Source organism: Gymnodraco acuticeps, unplaced genomic scaffold (genome assembly GCF_902827175.1).
Source record: "Gymnodraco acuticeps unplaced genomic scaffold, fGymAcu1.1, whole genome shotgun sequence".
Classification (NCBI taxonomy): Eukaryota; Metazoa; Chordata; class Actinopteri; order Perciformes; family Bathydraconidae; genus Gymnodraco; species Gymnodraco acuticeps.
The window spans coordinates 310,044-336,629 of NW_022991840.1; positions in this window are offsets into that span (position 1 = coordinate 310,044).

Consider the following 26,586-nt stretch of genomic DNA (forward strand, 5'->3'; position numbering starts at 1 on the left):
TTCATAAATTGTAGGCATATCATTTTTCACTGTTTGTGCAGTGGTAGTAATTATTATTCAAATCAACTACGTTTTATGGAAGATATTGCTGTATATCATTTAACAACATGAGTAGAGGTTTCTGTACACCTAAAATACTGAAGTTTAAGTTACTGTCCTGATGTGTATCATTCATTTGTTCATGTTGTGTCTGGTGGTAAGATTAATAAAAAAATAAAAAATATATACAGTACATACAAAGAGGAAAGTCTTTATTAAACAAACATTTTATTCTTGGAAGGTGCCTCCAGCATCATAGAAACAGTCAATGCTGCAGAATCCTGCCAGCTCATCTTTTCTGATGATGCCATAACTAATGTTACATAATTATAGAAGACACATCCGAAGTGTTATTTTTACATATTGATTAGCAGCCGACATTTACTGAAAGGATGCGTCCGTCTCTCGTCTGGTTCATTACAACTAGTAGTTACAAACTGTTACAGTTAAAACCTTAATCAGTACCGCACATCTTATTACTCAATTCAACCAACCAAGCTAGCCATGTTGTCTATCCGAATCCATACCATATTATTTGATTAAGTTACAGTATGTAGGGCAGGCCTACTTATATTTCCAAGATAATACAAGAGTACAATAGCATCATGCTAAGTGCTGGTTAGCATCACAGCATATACGCTAACCTTAGGTCAATTAGATGATCAGCTTTGGTAACACAAATCAGTATTGTTACCGAGCCTGATAAGCTATTGACCTATCTAAGCTTAACGTTATTACAACAGTAGAGTAGGCCTGGTTGCAAACGGGACTATAGGCCAACGTTTTTAGTTAGCATTTAATACCACAAACATTTAATACCACAAACATTTTTACCACATACAACTATTATTTACTTTATTAACGCTTAACGAGGTTGGACAGTCGATGTTGTACTTTGATAACGAGACAATTGTGTGTTAAGAAAAATGACATTACAATAAATATAAACATGCATCTCTGGAAAATACTATTACCGCTGTTTCAACTTGTTGTTCGGCCATCGTGAAAGAACGAATGACTTATTCTGCGAGGATTTATAAAAGCAGCTGGAATCCCTTAAATTGCATTACTGTCACCTACAGTATGTATTTCTGCTGAGTGTCATTCTATTGGATAAAAAAAGTTAGGAAACGCCCCTATACGATCCGCCCCTATACGATCCGCCTCCTTGCTGCGGTTTGCAGCCAGATCCATCTCAGGATGGTCGCTGACCTACAGCCACGTGGAGATGATTTATGGCCGCATTATTTATTATTGATCAACAAAAACTGTTGTTCTTAACCCTTTTGCTCTGATATTCTTAGAGGACAAACATGTCCGTCAAAAAACTGACATGAAGTGATTTGTCAATATGTATTTTCTCTTTCATTGAGTTATATCTTTTAACAAACCTTAGCCCTGATCATGCCTGCAAAATGTTTTTATTTGTTATGTTAAACCTTGAAATGCAAGTTTGTTTACCTAATGCTGAGTTTTGAGCAGTGTTGTGCTAGTTACTGAAAACCAGTAACTAGTTACCATTACTAGTTACTTCATTGCAAAAGTAACGCAGTTACTTTGCTAATCACTTATACAAAAAGTAATGCGTTACTTTGAAAAGTAACGGTTTTTTTTTTACGAAAAGGGCTCCCATTTATTATTCTCCAATGCAATAACAGTACTGAAATGAAGGTTATAAGGATAGCCTTCATTTCAGCCTTCATTTCAGTACTGTTATTGCATTGGAGAATAATACAATCTGTTGATCAACTTGACATGCATTATATGCAATCTGGATTGCATCGATATTAGCTGGCTTTCCATTTTTGTATATTCTTTCTCCAGGTAGTTGGAAAAAGTTTTCCGTCCCATATGCCGTGTGCCGCCCGGACATGCTATCATGCTAACTAGCTCCCTGAAAGCGGGTGACTCCACTGTAGCAATAGCCTGCATGTGTTCTACAACATACCGTGCAATGGCTTTATCGACTTTTCCCTGGCTAGCAGTCCCTCGGTTAAAATCCAGCCGCTGTTGCTTAGGTGGAGGTGGAGTGGCGTCGGCTGAGTCTCTGTGGTCTTAGCCACTAGCTTCGTCCCAGCATGTTGTTTTTGCAGATGTTTTAAGATATTTGAATTCCTGGTTTGGGCAGTAGATAGGATCTTTGACCCGCCAAGACACAACTTACATTTAACTAAAACGTTCTTTTCTTTGTGCTCGACAAAAGTGAAATAGTGAGAATATCTCCAGGTGGAGAAACTAGACTTGAGCTCCGCCGCCGCCATGATAGTCTTGTTAGTAAACAACACAAACACGCCCACAGCCCGTCTCCGCATGTGACACAGGAAGTATCTAAGTACATTTACTCAAGTACTGTACTTAAGTACAGTTCTCATCTCTGTTCGCCTGGCTGTTGACTATATAAAAAAAACTAACGGAGTAACGCACCATGTAGTAACGGTAACTGAGTTACTGAATTTAGAAAGTAATGCGTTAGAGTACTAGTTACTACCAAAAATAACGGCGTTACTCCCAACACTGGTTTTGAGAGACACTCAAATTGGATTAGTTTGATAGCTTTAGGTGATTTTACACAGTCTGATATATCTCTCAATGATGAGCACAATATTGATTATGATGCATTTTATAATATGGTGCAGAAAACCTTGCCCCATAAGGCATCAGGGACAAAGGCTCACTCTGGTGGAAAATGTTAAAAACTACAACTGTAAAGCCGGGGCTTCAAATTGAAAGTGTAACATTAATGAATGTGTGATTTTATGTTCAATCAATCAATCAATGTTTATTTATATAGCCCAATATCACAAATGTTGCATTTGTCTCAGTGGACTTCACAGTTTGTACAAAATATCAGTATGACAATACGACACCCTCTGTCCTTAGACCCTCACATCGTACAAGGAAAAACTTCCGGAGAAAACCCACAGTTTAAAGGGAAGGTTGTTGTAAGGAATCCAATAATGTCAATGGACTTCAATGGCTACATTAACAAAAATCTCCCTCGACCAAATTGAACGGCAATCCATCTTTGACATTTAACTTTGAAAAGAAAGAAATGATAAACTCACGGTGGCGCAAGAGGGAAAGTCATGGAATCACCAAAGTCATTAGGATACTGTGAGGAACATGAATGCCTTTAGAAAATGTCATGGCAATCCATCAGATATCAATTCAGATTAACTCCTTTTTCACTATTTTGTTCAAACCAGATGGATAAATGTTTGCACAAATAAGTGGATATGTACTGGTGTTGTTAATCTCATTAGATTCGAAGTAACCAATACCAATAGCTTCAACAATCATGGATAAAGAGGTCATTTTTGTAGATTTTGTGACAAATGCATATGCTGTTGAGTCCCTGGATGTCTTTGTATTGAATGTATTTTACCATATCATATACAAAACTGCTTTAAACCTGGTATTTGGTGTGCAGATCATCTTAATGGATTTAAAAGAGATTCCATATTGTTACTAATCCTGTGGATAATACTTCTAATAAGCTAAAACGTTTTGTTATCAGCCCCCCCAAATGCAATATAACCTTTCCGCTTCTGTCAAAACAGTTATTCATAAAGATATCGTTCCTGAGGAGAGCTACATTTTCCCATCTCCTCACTGTTATCCTTTTGGTTGCGCTCATCACCACAGATATGATACATAGATGATTATCTGGAATTTGTCTCAGAAGAAACTAGCCTTAAGATTCACTCCCAGCTAAATCCCTGAGAAACTTGTCTCTTCGTCTAATCTGCCTCATAAGCTGTCTGACCGCTGATATGCGAGACTGGAAAATCAGTTAATTTAAGATTTTGTATGATACTGCAAACAGGAACAGCAGATCTCTTAATTCTTTGGTGAGCACCGCAGACAGAGGAGGAGATCTGCATTGATAATGTGCTGCTGAAATAGTCTCAGTCTTCTTGTTACAGATATAAACATCCAGCCTCACTGGGAATATGAACATGATAATGAATATGTTGCACTCAGAAACTCCAGAGACAGGCGTAGGGAAAATCAGCATGGGGCTTTTCTTTTTACATCTCACAAACAGGTTGTACTTTGCAAAATAAGGACTTATTCTTCCCCATGTCTATACCCTTTTTCTGATTCCAAGGTTAAATAATAAAACATAAAGTGTTCAAAACCAAACAATATATTCCAACTTCACCCTTACTGCAGTGGGTATCTTCATTAAAACTTAAGCCTGTATTTCATTAGCTTCATCTGACAATCCTGACCTTCCCACTAATTAAAAAGGAGAGAGATCTGGATTAGTGTGCACTAAATTATTTTTAGGAGGCTTGACACACTTGAAAAGAAACTTTGTCCGGGATGTTTTGCATGCACAAATATGCAGCTTGAATCGAGGCCCTGTTTTAATGTGATTTGTGTAACCTGGAAAACATTAAATGTGTAATGCCTCCTCCTTCTGAGTTGTGGGCCTGTCTATTTAACTAATCTCATATCGGCTGGGCTAAAATTCATTTTCTGACTTGATGTACTACTGGGCCTGATTAATATGTCCACAAACAAATAGATACAGTCACGTCTATTTATCTCTGATGCTTCATAACTCTCATATTGTATCACATCGATTTTCTCCGTAACAAGAGAGACCATCAATCTAGCTTCAATTTAGGCCAATTTCTGAGCACTGCCCTCATTTGCAAAGAACTGTCAAGACTCTGCTAACGTCACATGTTGTTTTTATCGGTTTCCAGACATCAGACCAGTTTTAGTTCTGTGATGTTTTCTTGGCTCACTGACTTCTATAGTTGACATTTCCATTCCTCTCACTCTAAATGGGCGCTGCAGTGTGAAGGTCATTATGGGCCTGCCCTCCTTAAATGTTTCAGTGAGGACACACATTTATCCATGGCTTGTTTGGACAGAATACCAAACTTGATGTGTATCTTTGGAAATCTTGCAATATGGATTGCTTGTAAATTGGTTTTAAAATATCTAGTGCATGAAAGTCAATACTGTTATGAAAACCAGCAGAAACAAAAAGTAATATTTTTGAAAGATGAATTAATTAATGTGATTCTAAGGTAAAGCAAATATATTTATAGAGAACCTTTCAACACGAAAAACTAAAATGAAATATATTTGAGATATGGTGCAATGGAATCACATTATAAAAGGACATTTAAAAACAGTCATTCAGAAACGAAGAGAATAAAATAGAAATAAAACAAGCTAAAATAGAATAATATAGGTATAAAATATAAGTTTAAAAAATGTAAAAAATTACAGTGCAGTGTTAGGTATTTAATGATTACCTAATGATGACTGTTTGTAAATAGGCATAGCCAACATTAACCATTACCTTTGGGATAAGGTTAATAAAGATTTGTTGGCGGTAAGTGTTGCGTAATATAAACAAGAAGAAACCTCACTTCCGGTTTTCACAATTTGGTTCAAGTGGCGGAAAAAGTCTCAGTTAACATGTTTCCTGGGAGACGGGCCATAAAGTGCCAACTTTAAGAAAATCGTAATAAGAAAACAAAGAGGGAAACGGATTATTTTCATGTTTCAGTTTGATAAAGGTCTTCCTCCATGCCTCTGGAAACATCTTCATCTGTTTGGGTGTCTCCATACTACCACCCCTCATGTATACACACACTCAAGGAGAGCAGAGACCACAAGTCATTAAAGATTCATGCAAAGCAATCTCTGGTCCCTACTTAGTATTTGCTGTTTTCTTTGTCATATATGACAACTAATTTGATATATTTAGGTTAAAAGTGTTGTTTGGAAAAACACAAGGAAATGGATTACAGTGGCCTGTGATCTCAATATTACAAATAACATATGTTAAACAAAACATGTGAAGGCCACTCTACGGCTGTAACGAATATTTCAGTTACGATTTACAAAGTCAATAAATCGTTTTATTCATAAAATGTCTTGAAATAGGAAAAAATGCCAACCCCAAATCAAGAGGGCTATTGTTTGTTAGGGGATTTTTTTTCAGAATATGAGCAGTATCTAAAGATGCCTGATGTGAACTGCATTTGCACAATCTATCGTTTCATTTATCAAGCATGTTATTAACAGACTTTCACTCGTTTTCCCATTTTGCAAAAAAGGATATTGAGCAACCAGTATTGTCAACATTGATTTCACCACGATTCAAGTTTTTTTTTAAATGAAATGAATTATATTTGCTAGTGTGATAGACGTTGTAATGATTTTAGCATCTGTCGATGGTTTTGTGTGTTCCTGTCCAGAGACTGCAGATGGTAATTAGCTAAGAGCTAAATCTGCCATAAATCATATTTTCTCTCTTTGAGACTAATGTTTTTTCTGCCCGATCCTTGTTGGGTAAATAATGAAAACAAAAAGAATCAAGATGAAACATGCTTGTTTTCCCCAGGCAGCACTTCAAACTTTAAGATGTTCAGCTTACTATTTAGAAAAGCAAGAGATGTGTGTAATTCAAATCACTTTTTGTATTTTTTCTCAGCCAGTGGGATTATCAGAATAGTTTATGATTATGTTTCTGTTGATCTTTTAGTAGATTAATCCACTCATTATTTCAGTGCTAGACAACATCTTTTGTACTGAAATATTGCATTACATTATTTCTGAAATGTTCTAGATCTAGACCTTTATTTAACTGTATTTTCTACTGAGGGCATCAGGGTGTTTTTAAGCTTAAACCTTTTAATATCTGAAATTCAAAGGCAAAGGTTTACTGCATTAAAGTCAGTCAGGTGTAAGCTATCATTTAAAATAGACCAAGAGAGAATGATACACAAGACTCTGCTCTGTGCCTCTTGTTGTTTTACAGATGCACTGAAGCAGAGAACAAGAGCAGATGAAACACAGCCAAACTGTGTGTGGAATTTTTTTTCTGGCGCCGGTATCTGCTGCTCTCCCTGTCTGTCTCTCTAACATTATGAGGTAGTTATTATAAGCCAGGCCTATAAGCGATCCCTTGATGCTCGCTGGCACTACACCTCTCAGTCTGCTTGTAGCTGCTGTCTTCCTGCCTTGTTTGAACTACCTGCTTCATTGCGCTATGTTAATTAAAATAAACTATTCTCAGCAAGCCCTATTCTCTGGTGACCGTAAGTTCATTATCATTTTGAGTCCGATTGCAGAACATTAAATGTTGGTGGAGGAGACAGAGCGGCTGATTGGTCCAAACTGGCACACACTGTGGCTGTAACTCCCTGTGGCTCACGCTATAAAGAAATCAGAGAGCTTCTGTAGCGAGGATGCTCTGCGGTTGTTTATGTAGATAAACAATATCAGCTGCCTCAATATGTTTTTAGTTTCCCCCTTTTATCGAGTTCTGTGCCGACTAAGGTGCGGTTGTTAAAATTAGCATCCTAATTTAAGGCAGCAGTTGGACATTTGGGGAATAAGCTTATTGGCTTTCTTGCTGAGCGTTAGAGAGGAAGATACCATCGTCAGATCAGTCCCTTTTAAATATGAGCTCTTAGCTTAACACAAAGCCAAACAGCTAGCCTAACTCTATTCAAAGATAACAAAATCCACCTACTAGCACATTTTAAAGTACAAACATGGTGAATTGAGTTTGTTTAATCCATTGCATAAAACAAAAAGGGTACTGGGACTTATGTAGAGGAACAATCCAGCTGTGCACAGTAACTTCCTGAAATCTCCTGGTTACTGCTCAAAGTGAAGGTATAGTCTGCATGCTAAGCTAAGCTAAACAACTGCTGACTCCAGATAGATACGTTACATACATGACAGCGGGGTCTGAAATATATCTGCAGGAAATCAAAGAAGCGTTTTTCTCAAACTATTTCTTTAGATGGCGTATAAAACCAGTTAAAGTTCCAACGTTTACTTCCTGTCTCCATAGGCTACTGGCTGCTGCAGGTTTAAGTGTCAGTTTTACATTAATAGACTATAGGGACAGGTTTGCAGATGTAGAAAAGGTTTAAGAGTGCTCTGCCCGTAGGAAAATGGCTCTGACAGGCTGCAGAGTTGAAATATGGACCTTGACAGGTCGGCCTATTGTATGTGCCTCAGGGAAACTCGTCACCTGTCTGGGCCTAAATGACTTTAGGCTGATGTGTTGGCCATGTTTGGCGCCTCTCAGTTCCTTGTTTGGATATTGAAATGAACAATCTTTCCTCTCTGGAGTCACATGAGACTGACAGCCGCAGAGAGGGAATGTGTGACAGCGATGAAGGCTTTAACCATCAGCCCCCCCCTCCGCCTCATCTTCTCTCTGTCCGTCCTCCTCCTGTGCGGTGCGAAGGCATTGTGGATGTAATTGCCTTCAAGACTGGCTTAGGCTCAGGACGCAGGATATTTGCGCTGTGATCTGTTAAGCCTATTACATACTTGTTGCGTGAAGACACACAATCCTATGTGGATGAAAGCCTGAGTGTGAGAACCAATTTGTGGCACTTGCTTTGGCATCACCACATCCAGTCTGTGCTGTAGTGTATTCTCTTTTGTTCTGTGGATCATTAGTTTTCAATACACAATAGACAATTCAATGAATTCCGAAGGACTTTGATTTTCAGAACCAACAGCTTGTGGCAATAGTCTTACTGGAAAAGGCAAACAACTAAAACCAGTTGAATGGAAATGTGGCCGTCAGAATCTCAACCTTTTTGTGCCAGTATTCATTTTGATCTCATGTGAACATTAAACCCTTCATATGAAATAGGAAACGAGTTAACTGCAGTATTGTTAATGAGACATTTTAATTAAATGTGTTGGAGGTATGTTCAGTGTCAACTCTGAAGCCAACAGATGTAGATTAATCAGTGAGTGGATATTATGGGAACAAAGAGCACAGGTCTGATGACTGATCTATTGTGATCAAATGTGGTGAAGAAAATAAAGTGGTTCGGGCAGCTTTGAACAGTAGCCTGCTGGCTAACACCTTTTGTTCCTTTCCTAGACAGCTTTTCTGATGACTGGTGTGCTCGTTGGCTGATATAAGGATTCAACAATTTCCTACCTAAGATTGAAAAGACCCTGACACTACTCAAAATATCCTGTTATTAGAATAGTGAGATATCTTATACCTTTAGTACCTTGTACACCTACACCTTTTATGCCCTCTTGTAAAGCAATTTACAGTTAAATGGAGAGGCCACATCCAGAGACCGGTGAAGAGGCTGCAGGAATGTCGATGTAACTTCTTCTTCCAATGAGGTACTGTTAGGTACAGCCGGCAGGGATACAAGTGCATTAAAGTGCAATAAGCCTGGCTTGTGTTACAAAGAGCCGTGAGCGGTGACCTCGTAAATAAAACACAAGTACGGTTAAGACATTAGTTTGTTGTTCTCAACATGTGTTTTCCTATATCTGGTCCTTTGTTTCTGATCTATAATACATATATGTGACCCAAATGTCCCATCCTTGTATTGGAGAACAGGAGGATATGCTCTTTGTCAAACATTGGTCTTTTTATTTTATTTATTTGTTTATTCCACACATGGCAGTTATTTTAAAACAAAACTTGTAGACTTTACAAAACATGTAGACTTTACAAAACATGTAGACTTTACAAAACATGTACACTTTACAAAACATGTACACTTTACAAAACATGTAGACTTTACAAAACATGTACACTTTACAAAACATGTAGACTTTACAAAACATGTAGACTTTACAAAACATGTACACTTTACAAAACATGTAGACTTTACAAAACATGTACACTTTACAAAACATGTAGACTTTACAAAACATGTAGACTTTACAAAACATGTAGACTTTACAAAACATGTACACTTTACAAAACATGTACACTTTACAAAACATGTAGACTTTACAAAACATGTACACTTTAAAAAACATGTACACTTTACAAAACATGTACACTTTACAAAACATGTACACTTTACAAAACATGTACACGTTATACTGGTTGTTTTTTTCATAGTGCATGATGGAAAGGAGCCCCTTCTTACAAAAAATGAAATAAAAATGAAATAACCATTTAAAAGTAAAATAAAAGCGATATTCTTTCAGTCACAGAAGCTTACAAATACTGAAACATAAAACCAGAACACTATCAAAAGTCAACTTCATACTGTCTAAATATGCTTTCTTTATACATTTTCTTAAACATAAAAATGTTCTTTCAGCGCTTTAAATCATTCGGTAAAGCATTCCACTTCTTTACGCCAACTACAGAGACACACATCTGCTTTCAAGTAGTACGTGCAAACTGATGCTTAAAATGTAATTTCCTCCTATGATGCTCATCCTCTGAAATTAAAACACATTTGTTTTGTATATTTTCTGGCAGTATTCCGTTTTTTGCTTTATGCATAACTAAAGACGTCTGTAATTCTATTACATCTTTACATTTTACCATTCATTTCAGGTCTTAAAAGAATACCCTTTGGTCAAATCTGCTTTGCTGTTGCCATAACAACACAGACATGAACAATTGCTAAGAAAATGAATTGACAGATTGCTTAACCAAAAGCTGTGTGTGTGTGTGTGTGTGTGTGTGTGTGTGTGTGTGTGTGTGTGTGTGTGTGTGTGTGTGTGTGTGTGTGTGTGTGTGTGTGGCCTAGCATTACTATACGTGTGGGGACCTAAATCTGTTTACACAGTAACGTGTGGGGACACATTGGAGGTCCCCATGAGGGGCATCATTAATTTTAGGGTGAATACTTGATTAGGTTTAGGGTAAGGTTAAGGGTAAGGGTTAGGGTTAGGCATGTGTTGGTTATGGTTAAGGTCAGGATAAGTCTCCAGGAAATGCATGTAAGTCAATGTAATGTCCCCTGAAGTGATGTATACATGGTATGTATGTGTGTGTGTGTGTGTGTGTGTGTGTGTGTGTGTGTGTGTGTGTGTGTGTGTGTGTGTGGCCTAGCATTACTATACTTGTGGGAAAATGAATTGACAGATTGCTTAACCAAAAGCTGTGTGTGTGTGTGTGTGTGGTCTAGCATTACTATACTTAGTGGGGACCTAAATCTGTTTACACAGTCACGTGTGGGGACTCGCCTCCCTTATGGGGACAAATTGGAGGTCCCCATGAGGGGAATCATTAATTTTAGGGTGAAGACTTGGTTAGGTTTGGGGTAAGGGTTAGGATTAGGCATGTGTTGGTTATGGTTAAGGTTAGGATAATTCTCCAGGAAATGCATGTAAGTCAATGTAATGTCCCCTGAAGTGATGTATACATGGTATATGTGTGTGTGTGTGTGTGTGTGTGTGTGTGTGTGTGTGTGTGTGTGTGTGTGTGTGTGTGTGTGTGTGTGTGTGTGTGTGAGCATATGTGGAGGAGGCGCTTCTGTTTGTATTGTTGGACCCGGGTCATAGGATTAAACAAGGCATCCTGCAGAGTTTTGCATCTGTTGTTGTTTATGTCTTATTCAGTGCGTGCCGTCAGAACAGTGGAAAGATTATATCAAGTGGAAATGGCTGTTGGCGAATTTCTTCGGATGCTCCTCATTTATTATGTAGAAAGACAAGAAGTGTTGAATTTTTCCTTGCAAATGTGTAAATAATACAGACGTTTGTGAAGACGGCTCAAAAGTTCATTTACGCCTGCTATCTGTTTTACTTCACAGTTTTGACTAACCCTAACCCTTCTTAATCTATCCTTCCTAGTGTTCATCTGCATTGCCTATATTACTTTATATACATTTCTACATTTGCATAACTTCAAAGAGGGGGTGATAGGCTTGTTAGGTTTCTCACCTGATTGTTGGTATCCAGATATATGAGACAGAAACAAGTTCATCCTTATTATATATTATTATTATTATTGTATGTACAGTATGAATGCTGCTTGTCTTTGTTGTATGTTGTCTATTCTGAATGTTTTGATGGCACCTTAAAAGGACTTGTTCTTGTATAATGACAATAAATGCTTCTAATCTGAATTGATCTAATTACCCTGACTAGCATTGTCAACAAAGACTGGTGCAATTGCAGTACATATACAACATTCCCCCCCATGCTGCTGTGCCATTTTTACATTGTTTACCCGATTACAAAATACAGATGGGATATACAAATGCTACACTAATTGCACGGCAATGTTGGGTTGTTAGACTGGTTTGAGTTATTTAACAAGCCAGAAGTTATCCGGAATTTCATTACAAATATATTTGCTTTAGAGCGGTCTTTGAACTGATCATTTTCTGCTTGTTTAAAGTACATGCAAGACAGACAGAGAGGATGACAGGATGACCTTTAGCGTGTCCGTTCACTTTGTAGAGCTGATTGAGTAGTTTAGGACCCCTCTAAACTCTGACGACATGCCATTAAAATGATAATTATATTTTAGATCAAGCTTGTCCTTGTAACACTCCACGGTAGCACATCATTCACACGAGATATTGTACTGCGACTGTTCCCAGGAAGTGTCATGAATTGATAGTCCTTATTTTCCACCTCTTGCTTCTATTTGACCAGATAGATCATTGTGTCGGGTGCAATCAAGAAGTCACACTCTCCGGATGTAGCGCCGTCTGACTTCTGGATTTAGATTCTCTTTCTGCCTGTGGATCAAAGGTTCAGGCTGAGACGGGATTATTCAGCACGGAGAGGTATAACTAAAGTATCTGAGTCCTTGAACCTAAGCCAAGGAAGGGATTTTCCATCTCACACTAATTAGAGTCGCAGAGGAAGACTCTCTTTAAATGTCCGCCACGCCATAGATTAGACGTCTACTCATAATGTAATTGTTAGCAACGTTACATCACTTGATAGGGCGGCTCGATTGCACCTGTGATTTTATAGCTTTGATGATCCTATACCATCCTGGGATCATTTAAGCTGGACTCCCCCCTCTATCAACCTTTCATACTTCTATTGCACAATTGGAAATTATCCATTAGGTTTTTGAACTGCTCGCTTCTTCTCTCAATTCAGTGTTCATCGCCTTGGCAGCAATAAAAAGTCATTACGGTCTTTTGCCTCAGGTGAGTGCTGGATATGTGCAGAAATTCATTCTCACGCTCACAAGGTCTGCATCCGAAAACGAGATTTCTGTTTGAATAGTTTTCCAAAGCAGTGTGAGGTCCTCCTTCCTGAGGCTGAAAGATACCACTCTACTCTGACACCTGGGTCAGGCCATGTTTCTTGGTTGTTTTGTACCGCAGCAGGGTTTTGTTTACCTGCCGTGTTTGATAACCAGGAGCCACATATTGCAATGACACTGAACCAGTTCAGATCACTGTTTGCTGTTAACAGGAACAGGCTTTCTGCGGTACCTGTGTCTCCGTACTCAATTACAGAACATGCTGCTACTGTTATATTTTGTTGTGAAGAAGACATCAGACACTCTCAGGCTGTCTGAGTCCAACACATATCTTGGCACCTTGCAGGGAAACAGGAATACAGTCATTTCCTTTTAAGGCATTGTTTATTTAAGCAATTATACCAGCAGGTTAGAGATGTCCCGATCCGATCACGTGATCGGGGATCGGAGCCGATCACGTGATTTCAAAAGATCGGAATAGGGAGAAAAAAATCGGGGATCGGGAATAAAAAAAAAATATATATTTTTATTATTTTTATTTAATGTTACAAAACAAAAATGACCATGTTCACGTCTTAAAGTCGTCCTGAGGCCTTAGTTTTGGTTTAAAATTACACAACATCATGTATGTGTTGCTTCTTTTGGGCTTGTTTTCAGACCTGGTTGCTTATTCCTCTCAAATCTGGCAACAGAGTGGGCGCAGTGTCTTATAGTAGCAGTAAGCTAACGAGAGGCTACGTTCAGCTGGTGACTCGAGAGTCGGGACAGAGAAAATGTCAGGAGTTTGGAAGTATTATAAAATTGAAAGCGAAGGCAGTGTAACAGCCAGATGCAATGTTTGCAAGGCGGAGGTTCCGCGTGGTGGAAAGAACAGAGCTACGTTCAACACGACCAATCTAATACGCCACCTGAGAAACAAACACCAACAACACGACGAGTACACAGCGGCCACTCAGGTAACGGCACTTGAAACAACCGACACTTTCAGAGACGTTTAAAAGGAAAGAGAAACTGCCCCAGAACAGTGAAAAGGCCAAAAAAAGAACAGCCAAGATAGCTGAATTCATCGCGTTGGATGACCAGCCTTTATCTGTTACCTTTTTTTTCTCTTAATGCATTGCATAAAGATCGGATCGGGAAAAATCGGTATCGGCAGATTGTCAAAATCAAATGATCAGGTCGCCATTTAAATTAGAATTAGGTCTACAGCTTTGTCCATTTATTGTTTAAACTGAGGGCTAAATATCAAAACATGTAATTTTGACATATGACATTTTCTTCCATTTTAAATATAATAAAACAGGAAATAAATAAAATGTATTGTGTTGTAATTAGGTCTTGACAATATAGCCATAAATGTTACTCTAATATATTTATATGTATTAATCCATGGATTTACCGACTTCTCTTTTTGGTAAAACTTTTATAATTGAGTGTCAATTTGTTATAGAAAATATGTACCAATAAAGTTGACTCTGGTTCTTATCGGTACTTAAATATTGATACAGTGGAAGAAAACAGGACTACAGGGAACACGGCAGGAAATGAGAAGTTGATACACACTTGAGTTTTTTTTAAGCGCAGTATTTATAAGAATAAATTCCAATGATCCCTATAGTCTTGTTTTCTTCCACTTTCTACATTTCAGTACCAGTAGTAAGTGGTGTGTATTTGATTGGTGCTAATTCATAAAACAAAAGGACACATTCAATCTCAGTCTGTATTTTAAACAGCTCTGTACTTTCCATCTCTCTCAAACTTCCTCTGCGGTCTGAAGTCTTGAGGTTTGCCTCTGAGCCAGTGAGTTGAACTTTCCGACATAAAGAGCAGAGCAGAGGTGATTCATGGGTTTTCACACCTGCAGCAGAAATGACCAGGGTTCAATTACGCACAGTGGTGGGTGTGGGCGCTGTTATAATGAGGGTCAGCAGGGCAAGGCATGGACAGCTCTTTGAATGGCTGGCACTGCATTGGAGCTCAACATGAGAGCTGCCATAGAGCGAGAAAAGGTTGACGCCGTTAGTTTAACATTGATTGACAATCCGACTTCACCTGTTAAGCATACTCTGAATTTGATTTGCCATTACACAACTGTCAGTCAGACCTGTCTTATTCGCTTCTTCTTGATGATATTTTTCATTTCCATGTCATTATCTGGTTCCCATGTGCCTAAGCTCTGTCTTGTTTTTCTTATTATTTGTTTGCTTAATTGCTCAGCCTAGCTTTAGCCCCCCATTTTCATTACTCTGCCAGATTTCCTATAACGTGTTAACCACCGTGTGGGCTGTAGCTCAATTAATGTCAAACAGTCTACCGAAGAAACGTTTATATAGTGCTCTAAACATTATGAACCTGATGTGTTATTGTTTATTTGCTGGCCCTTTCATGTTCTCTCACCCTGCTCGGTGTGCTACTCCACTGATCAATAGTATTGCTAGAGAGAGTAGCTCTAGCTAGCCCATTCTCATCTACCTACCTACAGATAATTGGTCCGATACAATACCGTGATATATTTCTATACATTGCAGGTATCATTAGGGGTGAGTCGTGTGCAGCATGGAGTCAGTAGGGACACACATGAGAAGAAGATAAAGACCTGGTTATTACAAGAAGCTCCGCGTGGGAATGCGGTAGAGGATGACAGGTTTTGAGGAATGGATAAAGATTTAAAACCGACAAAGAAAAGAAGAGAGTTTCTGTTGAGTCACAGATTCAGACTGAGTCTCTGATTCTGCTCCCTGTTGGCTTCTGCTTTATCTGCTTGATCTTTGATGGTGTTAAGGTGTGGAGCTCTATGCCTATCTTTATTCAAAAGCAGGAAAAGAAGCCCATATTGTGGGTGGATTTGCTGATTGCCAATGTAATTAGTGGTTCCAATGAGTGTGTAGATTTATGGACAGGGACGGATGTGTTTTAGGGAGTAAAGTAAGATAAAAGTGTCTAATTCATAGAACCTAAACTACTCGTGTTTTTGTTTTCTCCATGCTGGGCTTTCCACAAAAAATGTCATGCAGTAAACCAAGTCAGGTCTTTAGATAGGATCATTTGTTCTTTTCCCCAGAACCTGCATAAAGGTCATGTTGTTATTGCTGCTAGGACTGCAAATAGACACAATCCTTGACCCCTTCAGCATGTATTCATTCTGGCTGAGCCGAAAGGATGATGGCCTCCCAAAATATTAAGAGACCAACAGCACCAGTATGGTTCAATAATCACAGATAGTCATTTATGCTTTTTCAAACTGGAATAAATTACAGATAAAAAAACACCCCTGTCATGTGGGTTATGGGTCCAATGGGTGACCAAGTTATACCGTTTTATTTATGTTTAAAAAGCCATTATCGGATCTAACCCGAATAGAAATATGAAAATGTCTGTCTTCCCTTTGATTTTCCCGTCAACCATTCATCCAACTTACTCCACACCTGTAGGTGTATTGCTGGGTGTGGCTTGCTCTCCATCGATGTTCATGAGAGACTTCGGACAAAATGACGTGTTTGCTCAAGCATATAAGGGATGTAACTAAGTCATGGCAGGTTTATTGCTCAGGACCCAAAATGTTGAAGTGGTGTTGACCTTTTGGTTCTTAAAAAAAAACTGATTTTTGGATTGCCTAATACCAAAGGAACTCATGAATGGTTCAAGGCATTTATTAGTCATACGTACATAGCTACAGTGTAGTTATGACGATGAAAATCTTAGGTCACAGGCTCCACCAACAGTGCAACACAATAAAAACAGAAAAAATAGTGCATATAAATATAAAAAGAAAAATAGTGAAATAGCGTATTGGTCTCCAATATTCTGTAACAAGACTGATTATTAAAATCCAGAGGGCATTGATGAAGTATAATAAACACTTGACATGCACAGTTGCCAGTGGAGAAGAAAAGATAGCCACTTTATGTTCATGATTTGATTAAGAGACAGTGAATAGAGGCAGTCGAGTTGGTTTACTTAATGCCCTGATTGATTGTACGCACGTTAATGCCTGTGTGTGGTTTCCCACATATTGAGCTACGGTGCAGCATTTGCAAGAGCCTGCAGAGAAGCCGCTGCTCGCTCCTGATCAAAGCGAGACTGAGATGGGGATGTTGTCTGTAATTTTTATTTTTGTTTCTCCCATTTGTGCATATTTGATGTTTCTCATCTGAAACCAGAGAGTGAAGCACTGTTGTCTTTAGCTCTTGTATGCGTAAGAACTGAGCCTCAGAGTGATTCGCAGATGAAAGCTGTCAGTGCCATCCTCTCCATTCAGGGAGCCTTGAGAAGAATATTGCATCAGAAACCTTTTGTGACAAAAGGAAAAAAAAGCTTCAGAGTGTGAATAGACCGAAAATGAAGTACATTTCAACTCTACCTGGATGATAATCAAGAAAAAAGTTTATGTAAGATGATGACTCATCTTGTGTTCATTTAACATAATGGTGGATGATCAGTAGGTGTGTAGGTGAAGCATGGTTATTCATTCAAGTGATTTTTGAACCAAGTTTCCAACAAGGTAAATCTGCTTCTGTGACTCTTTCTGTAATAATAATAATAACAATACTAATGCATTTTATTTATATAGCGCTTTTCACAACTCAAAGACGCTTTACAGTATGAGGGAGGGTAGACAAATAAGGACAGGCAAACAAGTATAGTAATATAACAAATAAATAAAAAGGCAGTCAAGAGGAAGTTGATTGAGAGAGTCCGGCTGCGGTGGATCTGAGGGACCGTGGGGGTTGATAAGGAGTGAGAAGGTTTGTGAGATAAGGGGGGGCCAGATGGTGAAGTGCTTTGTAGGTGAGGACCAGAATTTTGTAGTTGTAATAAGTAAGTAAGTAATGACCAGGGGCCTCATTTATAAAGCCTATCATCTCCATGTGGTCGGAAGGCTTGCTGTCTCCCAGTGCCGAAACGATCTGGGAATGGCGAGCGACGTCCTCGGCCATTCCGCGGAGGGCGCACCGAGCCTCAGTCCGTGTGCACGAGGCAGCCACGGACGTCTCCAAAAATCCCCGGCAGTTTGAGAAAAACAGCGTTTCTAGCCATGTTCGGTCCAGTCTCGGAAACTTCTGCGAGACTTATGTCAGGGTCACCAGTGTAGTGCCGAGAGAAGGGAGACGGAGGCGGTGCATCGAAGGTGCAAAGTTGGCTTTATTGAGCAGCAGAAAAACACATGTTGTCCGGTTGCAGTCCAGGAAGAGAAGAGGAGAAGAGAAAGGAGGGCACACAGTAGAACACAGGAGGTACAGTCAACTTGTGTGTCCGTGCGGAACAATACCCCCAACCTGTAGTTCCATGAGTGAATTATGATAAACAGTGATCACTACCATAGTATATAAAACCATGCTCGTATCTATACAACCGATAGAAATGCAAAACAGTTTAAAAATAATTCCGTCCTTCGGCTTACCGCATCATTTATGAGAATACATTTCTTAACAAGAGAACATATTCGAGGGGTGATCAATAACATTTCCGTATTTATTCATTTCTCCAAGTTATGTGTTTGTGTGCACTGAGGAGTCTCAAACAGGCGTTTGTTAAATCATTTTAAGATTGGCTTTAATCAATGTTTGAAAATGAATTCTTCATATATGATAAATGAGAGGTAACGTTTTATTTATGGTATTATTTCCACACATTTCTCTCCATTCTTCCTTCTGCCAACGGTGTCGCAGTTTCTCGTCTCTCCCGTTGTTGTTGTTATTCGCATGGGTCAGAGTTTCCGTGGAGGACCGCACATTTTCCCGTCAAGTTTTTTTTTTTATAAATCGCAAACATTGCGTAGAAACTGGCGTACGCCATCTTTTGAGCGTACGCACCGTTTATAAATGAGGCCCCAGAGCATTCAAGGTCAGAGGCACAGGATACTTTTGTGTCATTTAGAGCGATCAGTTGATTCACAGTTAATCAGCAGGCATTTTATTGATTGAATATCAATGATTCTTCACACAAAGATACTACATGTAATTGGTTCCAAGTTCCCAAATGTAAGAAACTAATGCTTTTCTTGGTTATATATGATCTCAAACTCAAACGTTTTGGTATTTGGGATGTTTGTTGGTTTACAATTTCAATATGTTTGCCTATAACAACATTTTCCTTAGTTGCAGCCATAGTGTTACTCTATTTGTATGTTTTGCAGTGCCTTCTTGTGCCAATTGGGCAATGATTAGATGAACAATTTCCTTTTGTCTTTTTAAAGAAATCAGTGGACCCAATATAATAAATGAGACAATCAATATAACTGCACTCTACAATACATAATACAATAATGTGAATTCAACAAAACAGGGTAACTCGTTAAAACCTCCCTGTTTAGACTCTAACACTAGGCTTGGATTTTCTCCCATACAGTATGTGACGGTCAACATGCACGTTTTAAGTTAGCTTGTCTTGTAATAAGAGACCAGTTCACCTTTGTTTAAATGTCTACGTTCCCACTGATTCAAGCATATTGTTTCTCTTCAGAATTCTCCTGTTAGCACAAATACTTCTACGCACTTGCATGCTCTTACTCACTCACTTACTCACTAACCCATGCCGTGGCTTTTAATATCTTCATCATTTGGATGAATTGCCACTCACTGTTCCAGTCACTGACGCACTCTTTGCAAGTTTAAAGCAGCTTTGTCATCAGGTCTATCACTTAAATACAGTGAACAAAAATATAAACGCAACACTTTTGTTTTTGCTCCCATTTTTCATGAGATGAACTCAAAGATCTAAAACATTTTCTATATACACAAAATAACCATTTCTCTCAAATATTGTTCACAAATCTGAAAAAATCTGTGATAGTGAGCACTTCTCCTTTGCTGAGATAATCCATCCCACCTCACAGGTGTGGCATATCAAGATGCTGATTAGACAGCATGATTATTGCACAGGTGTGCCTTAGGCTGGCCACAATAAAAGGCCACTTTGAAACGTGCAGTTTTGCTTTATTGGGGGGGTCTGGGGGGGTCCGAAAACCAGTCAGTATCTGGTGTGACCACCATTTGCCTCACGCAGTGCAACACATCTCCTTCGCATAGTTGATCAGGTTTTGATTGTGGCCTGTGGAATGTTGGTCCACCTCTCTTCAACGGCTGTGCGAAGTTGCTGGATATTGGCAGGAACTGGAACACGCTGTCGTATACGCCGATCCAGAGCATCCCAAACATGCTCAATGGGTGGTCTGGGGGGGTCCGAAATCCAGTCAGTATCTGGTGTGAGGGGTAGGATTAGGGTTAGGGTAATGTTGTGAATTGAGTGGCCCATGGTGGTGGTGGGGTTATGGTATGGGCAGGCGTATGTTATGGATGACGAACACAGGCCACTCAATTCACAACATTACCCTAACCCTAACCCTAACCCTAACCCTAACCCTAACCCTAACCCTAACCCTAACCCTAACCCTAACCCTAACCCTACCCCTAACCCTAATCCTACCCCTCACACCAGATACTGACTGGTTTTCGGACCTCCCCAGACCCCCCAAATAAAGCAAAACTGCACGTTTCAGAGTGGCCTTTTATTGTGGCCAGCCTAAGGCACACCTGTGCAATAATAATGCTGTCTAATCAGCATCTTGATATACCACACCTGTGAGGTGGGAGGGATTATCTCGGCAAAGGAGAAGTGCTCACTATCACAGATTTTTTCAGATTTGTGAACAATATTTGAGAGAAATGGTTATTTTGTGTATATGGAAAATGTTTTAGATCTTTGAGTTCATCTCATGAAAAATGGGAGCAAAAACAAAAGTGTTGCGTTTATATTTTTGTTCAGTGTAGTTAAAGAGCATGTTTGAAAAAGATGTCTCCATAAAAGGGATTTTCATGGACATGGTTTTTCCCCAGTGTCATTGAACCCTCCCTCACATGCACACATAATATATATTTCTGTATTCCTCCAATAAACCAAGGACAGTCCGATCTGTATCAGGTGTAGCTGAAACAGGTCGGACTGTCCTTTGTACGTCAATGACGAACCCTGTTTTTCAAAGATAAAATAACACAATGGTTTAGTTGTTAGGACACATATGAATATATGTCCTGAGGCTGATTCATCTATTGGACAGCCATGTCACCCCCTCCCCAAGGACATTGCTCTTTTATGTGTGTTTGTTTTCTAATATCTCCTGTGTCAGTAGGTGTCTGTGTGATTCACTGTGCACCCTCTCATCTGCAGACTCATTTGTTAAAGCTCAGCACCCATTTGTTATTAAGAGAGCGAGAGAGAGCAGTATAAAGGAATACAAGTTTAGACGGTCTGAATTGATGAAGGGCGCAATGTAGTGTTTATTAGCACATGTTGTTTAATGTGTGCAACCTAGAACTGTGCTGCCATTGGTTTGAATGTGAAGCGTGTGTCCCTCTTGTGTTTTATAGAATGAGGCTTATATTACAGAAGAGGATTTCTAATGATTCTTTTTTGGGAGATGGGATGTTGAGCACATTGTCCATGGTCCACGCTTGTAAAGGACTATTGTGTGACTGTGGTTCTCGATTCAGATATACTGAAACCTTTTTGTGAAGTAGCCGCTGAATGTTTTAACAATAGGAAATAAAGCATTGAGAGAGGAACATTTAGATATAAATAAAGCCGAGTTCAGGATGTCACAACAGCTGTGCAGCTTAATTTATTTAATACGCTTTAATAGCTAGCTGTCTCATCATTTCAAATATATTTTATGCAGGTATAGAACGAGCCAAGCATGCAAGTTAAGGATTGTAAATGTTTGTGGCACAAGCTCAGCAGCTACATATGTACATATCAATTAAGGGGCTTTGTATTGGCAACAATCTGGCAAACACGATACAGGGGTTGCAATTAAATGTACTGCTATATATAACGATACTGTAAGAGAGTCCATATATTGTAATATATTCAAAAATATATAGTTTTCTGAAAATTTCGATAGAATAAAGATCACATATGCATACAATTGGAGAATAAAGGTTTACTTTTTGATGCTGTTAGGGTGGTTACAGTCCCTGTAACACCTTTTGGTGCAATGTGCGCCACTGTCTGCCATAAATCTTTACATGTAAACTATGAATTCAAAATGTTTTAGTGTTTTTGAGAATCAATACAGTAATACCTTACATAACATTGTATCATCCCTACTAAAATGATGATGTTTGAGACTTGAGTGCACATTTGCAAAAGGGACTGTATACTAGCAACTGGAAAATACCAAATTGCATCCAATAACTGTTCCAGGAAAAATACCAATATATTCTGTTTTAGATAATACTTATCAGAGCTAGTCGCTGTAAGGCAAGGCAAGGCAAGGCAAGGCAATTTATTTGTATAGCACAATTCATACAGTAATGCAATTCAAAGTGCTTTACAGGATCAAACAGAGCAAACACAATACATTGAGAAGAAATACAAAACACACAAAATAATTAATTAAAAGAAAGAAAACCATGTTTAACAGTTCGAAAATTAGAACATTTAAATTTGAAAAGCCATATTAAAAATAAATGTTTTTAGACCTGATTTAATTGATTCTAAAGTGCTAGCCATTCTCAGATGTTCTGGGAGTTTGTTCCATGCATTAGGAGCATAAATGCAGAAGGCTGCTTTCCCACGCTTTGATCTCACAAATGGAACAGTGAGCTGGCCTGCGCCTGAAGACCTAAGGGGTCTGCTGGGTTCGTACCACTGAAGGAGGTCGTTGATATATTTGGGTCCTAGCCCGTTTAGTGCTTTATATGTGTGCATTCAAATCTTAAAGTCAATTCTCTCACTAACTGGAAGCCAATGCAGTGATCTCAGCACTGGAGTGATGTGATCCGTTTTCTTTGTCCGTGTTAAGATTCTGGCAGCAGCATTTTGAATTAGTTGGAGTTTACGGAGTGATTTTTTTGTGAGGCCTGTGAAGATGCTGTTGCAGTAGTCAAGCTTGCTAAAAACAAATGCATGGACAAGTTTTTCAAGGTCTTGCTTGGACATAAGGTCTTTAATACGCGAGATATTTTTTAGATGGTAGTAGGCTGATCTGTTGATTGCCCTGATGTGGCTGTTAAAATTGAGGTCAGTCTAAAATTATACCTAAGTTTCTTGCTTGACTTTTCGGTTCGAGTAATAGTGATTCCAGGTGTGCAGAGACTTTAATTCTTTCTTCTTTGGTTCCAAAAACAATTACTTCGTTTTTTTTTGTGTTGAGCTGTAAGAAATTACGGCACATCCAGTCATGTATTTGTTTTAGACATGTGATCAATAAATCAGTCGGACCGTATTCATCTATGGAAAGTGATATGTAGATTTGGGTGTCATCCGCGTAATTATGATAAGAAATGTTGTTATTTCTAATTATTTGAGCAAGTGGCAGCATGTACAAATTGAATAGAAGGTGCCCGAGGATCGACCCCTGGGGAACTCCACAAGTCATTTTGGTTCTGTCTGATGTACAGCTACCAATTGAAACAAAATACTCTCGGTTTTCAACATATGATGTAAACCATTTTAGGACAGTGCCAGACAGACCCACCCATTTCTCTAGTCTTTCTATTAAAATGTTGTGATCTACGGTGTCAAACGCCGCACTGAGGTCTAATAGAACTAAAACTGTGGATTTCCCACAGTCGGTATTACAATGAATGTCATTTAAAATCTTTAATAAAACTGTCTCTGTGCTATGACGAGACCTAAAACCAGATTGGAAGGTGTCTAAAATGTTATTGGAGGTCAAAAAACTGTTAAGTTGAAGGTAGACAACCTTTTCAATTATTTTGCTTAAAAATGGTAAGTACATCACGTGGCCCGGTGACATATTTTTTCATAACTCTATGATTGATAAAACTGAATTTGCTGTGAAGCAATTTAGTATTGAATAAACTGAAAGGAAGCTGGATTAGCGGGAGACAATCTTGTTGGCATTTTGCATTACACACATGTATGCTGAGCTAAAAGCAAGTGCATGTTCTCATTACAGGAGCGGCAGGCTGTTGAAATGTGTCGTTGTTTGAGGAAAGAGAGGACGGTAAAACAGGAGGGACGTTTACACAGCATGCCTCCTTTGGATATCTGTCTGCTTTAACAAACACTGCGGGATATGATCCTTTCTTGACCAACTTGCAATACTTTTTTTAAGTATTCTAAAAAACACACAATAAGAAAAGTGATGCATGTTATAAAATATAATAGACATTCTCTTCAGGTTTACTCCATGAACAGGTTGCAGAATATTGTTATATAACTAATTAGCTTGACCCAATACCAACGCATGGTTGTACAGTATGTGGTATGTATGATGGTAAAGGATAATTCATTGCTTCTCATATAGATATTGCAGTTGTGAGTAAATTCCTCTGCATAGCCTTGGATGTAGTTCTTCTGCAAACACTGCTTTTCTTTCCATATACCATATACTTTAAAAACCTTTCTTTGCTTGTATTGCTTGTTCCCTTTTGTCTATTTGTGGCTGCACATTCATTTGATCTTTATTCAGGTTCCCCTTTGTGGTTAGACTCAGACGGAAAATCTCTAAGAAGATTTGTTTCTATGTTGTATTCATCTGCTCGGCAATAAATGGATTGAGTTTCCCTGCACACTACTTTCTGTTGCTGGCATAGTGCTTAGGAACGCTTCCAAACAAAGAGGCCAGTAAAAGGAGACACTTGTCAGCTCTATTGCAGCGGTTTTAATCACCTATTACCCTAAAAGTGAACATTATGTAACATAACGATGCGCTTGACCCGTCACGGTTGATGGACTGACCTTGGATTACAACATGGCTGCAGCCAATGTCCTGGGATTATAGTAAACCACTGCTCTGCCAATATCACACACAGGATTAGGTGCTAGCACATTTGTATGTTGTGACAGGCAAACCAATAGACAACTCAAAGACTGTTTGTATAGTCACCGTCTGACTAAATGTATCCGACACAAACAGTCTGTGTTTATTCAGTATAGCTGCTCCGGCGTTGTTAGAATTTAACCTTAACATACCACTACTTTTTATTTTGAATATAACAATCTTTCAGTTCCAATTTGGCCTTCGCTCCATAATTTGTTACCAGCGTTACTTTACAAGCACATCTAACCATCTTATTGTTTAGTATGTATTCAATATCCTCCGCAGCTGTCGTATCAGATGCTGCAAAATACAATTTTAAATTCCCAACACTGACTCATGTTAGCATGGATCAGCAGCCACGCTGTCATCTGTGTGTGAGAGTATGAGTCACAGTGAAATCTCAAATCCATGTTTTATTTGAGGAACAATCTGACTTTATTCATTGAGACACATCAAACATCTTATTGCAAAACATTTTGTATGCAAATACTGACAGATATATGTGACCTGAAGCAACACTAAGGGCAAAACAGCTAAAAGTAAGTTGGTAACAGTGTTTTAGGTTCAAAGTGTTGATTAAAAGTAAAGATCAAATAGAAAGGAAAGGGCATGTCTTGATTTTGAGATGTCTGAGCATTAAGTGCTACATCTTGCAACAGACAGGAGTAAAGGTCGTTTCTCTTTCTCAAGACTTTGCAGTCAGATGAAAATCTTTAAATTTAAATTCTATTACTGCAGTTAAAGAGAATCTGAGTTGCTGTAGCAGACTTGAGTCCAAGAGAGGATACATAACCCTGAGGGATACCAAAAGCAGCTCCATTTACACTATTAACACCATTTATTGTATTATTCCACTTTCCCATTTATTTAACAGGTTCATTGCACATTGATAGACATTTTTGTCAAAGTGCCAGTTACTCATAAGCATTTTTTTGATCTGTAGTCCATGGACAGATGTTGTGAAGTCTTCCATGGGCCATAATAAAAGGCCACTCTGAAACGTGCAGTTTTGCTTTATTGGGGGGGTCTGGGGGGGTCCGAAAACCAGTCAGTATCTGGTGTGACCACCATTTGCCTCACGCAGTGCAACACATCTCCTTCGCATAGTTGATCAGGTTGTTGATTGTGGCCTGTGGAATGTTGGTTCACTCCTCTTCAACGGCTGTGCGAAGTTGCTGGATATTGGCAGGAACTGGAACACGCTGTCGTATACGCCGATCCAGAGCATCCCAAACATGCTCAATGGGTGACATGTCCGGTGAGTATGCTGGCCATGCAAGAACTGGGATGTGTTCAGCCTTCAGGAATTGTGTACAGATCCTTGCAACATGGGGCCATGCATTTTCATGCTGCAACATGAGGTGATGGTCGTGGATGAATGGCACAACAATGGGCCTCAGGATCTCGTCACGGTATCTCTGTGCATTCACAATGCCATCAATAAAATGCACCTGTGTTCGTCGTCCATAACATACGCCTGCCCATACCATAACCCCACCACCACCATGGGCCACTCGATTCACAACATTGACATCAGAAAACCGCTCACCCACACGACGCCACACACGCTGTCTGCCATCTGCCCTGAACAGTGAAAACCGGGATTCATCCGTGAAGAGAACACCTCTCCAACGTGCCAGACCCCATCGAATGTGAGCATTTGCCCACTCAAGTCGGTTACGACGACGAACCGAAGTCAGGTCGAGAACCCGATGAGGACGACGAGCATGCAGATGAGCTTCCCTGAGACGGTTTCTGACAGTTTGTGCAGAAATTCTTTGGTTATGCAAACCGATTGTTGCAG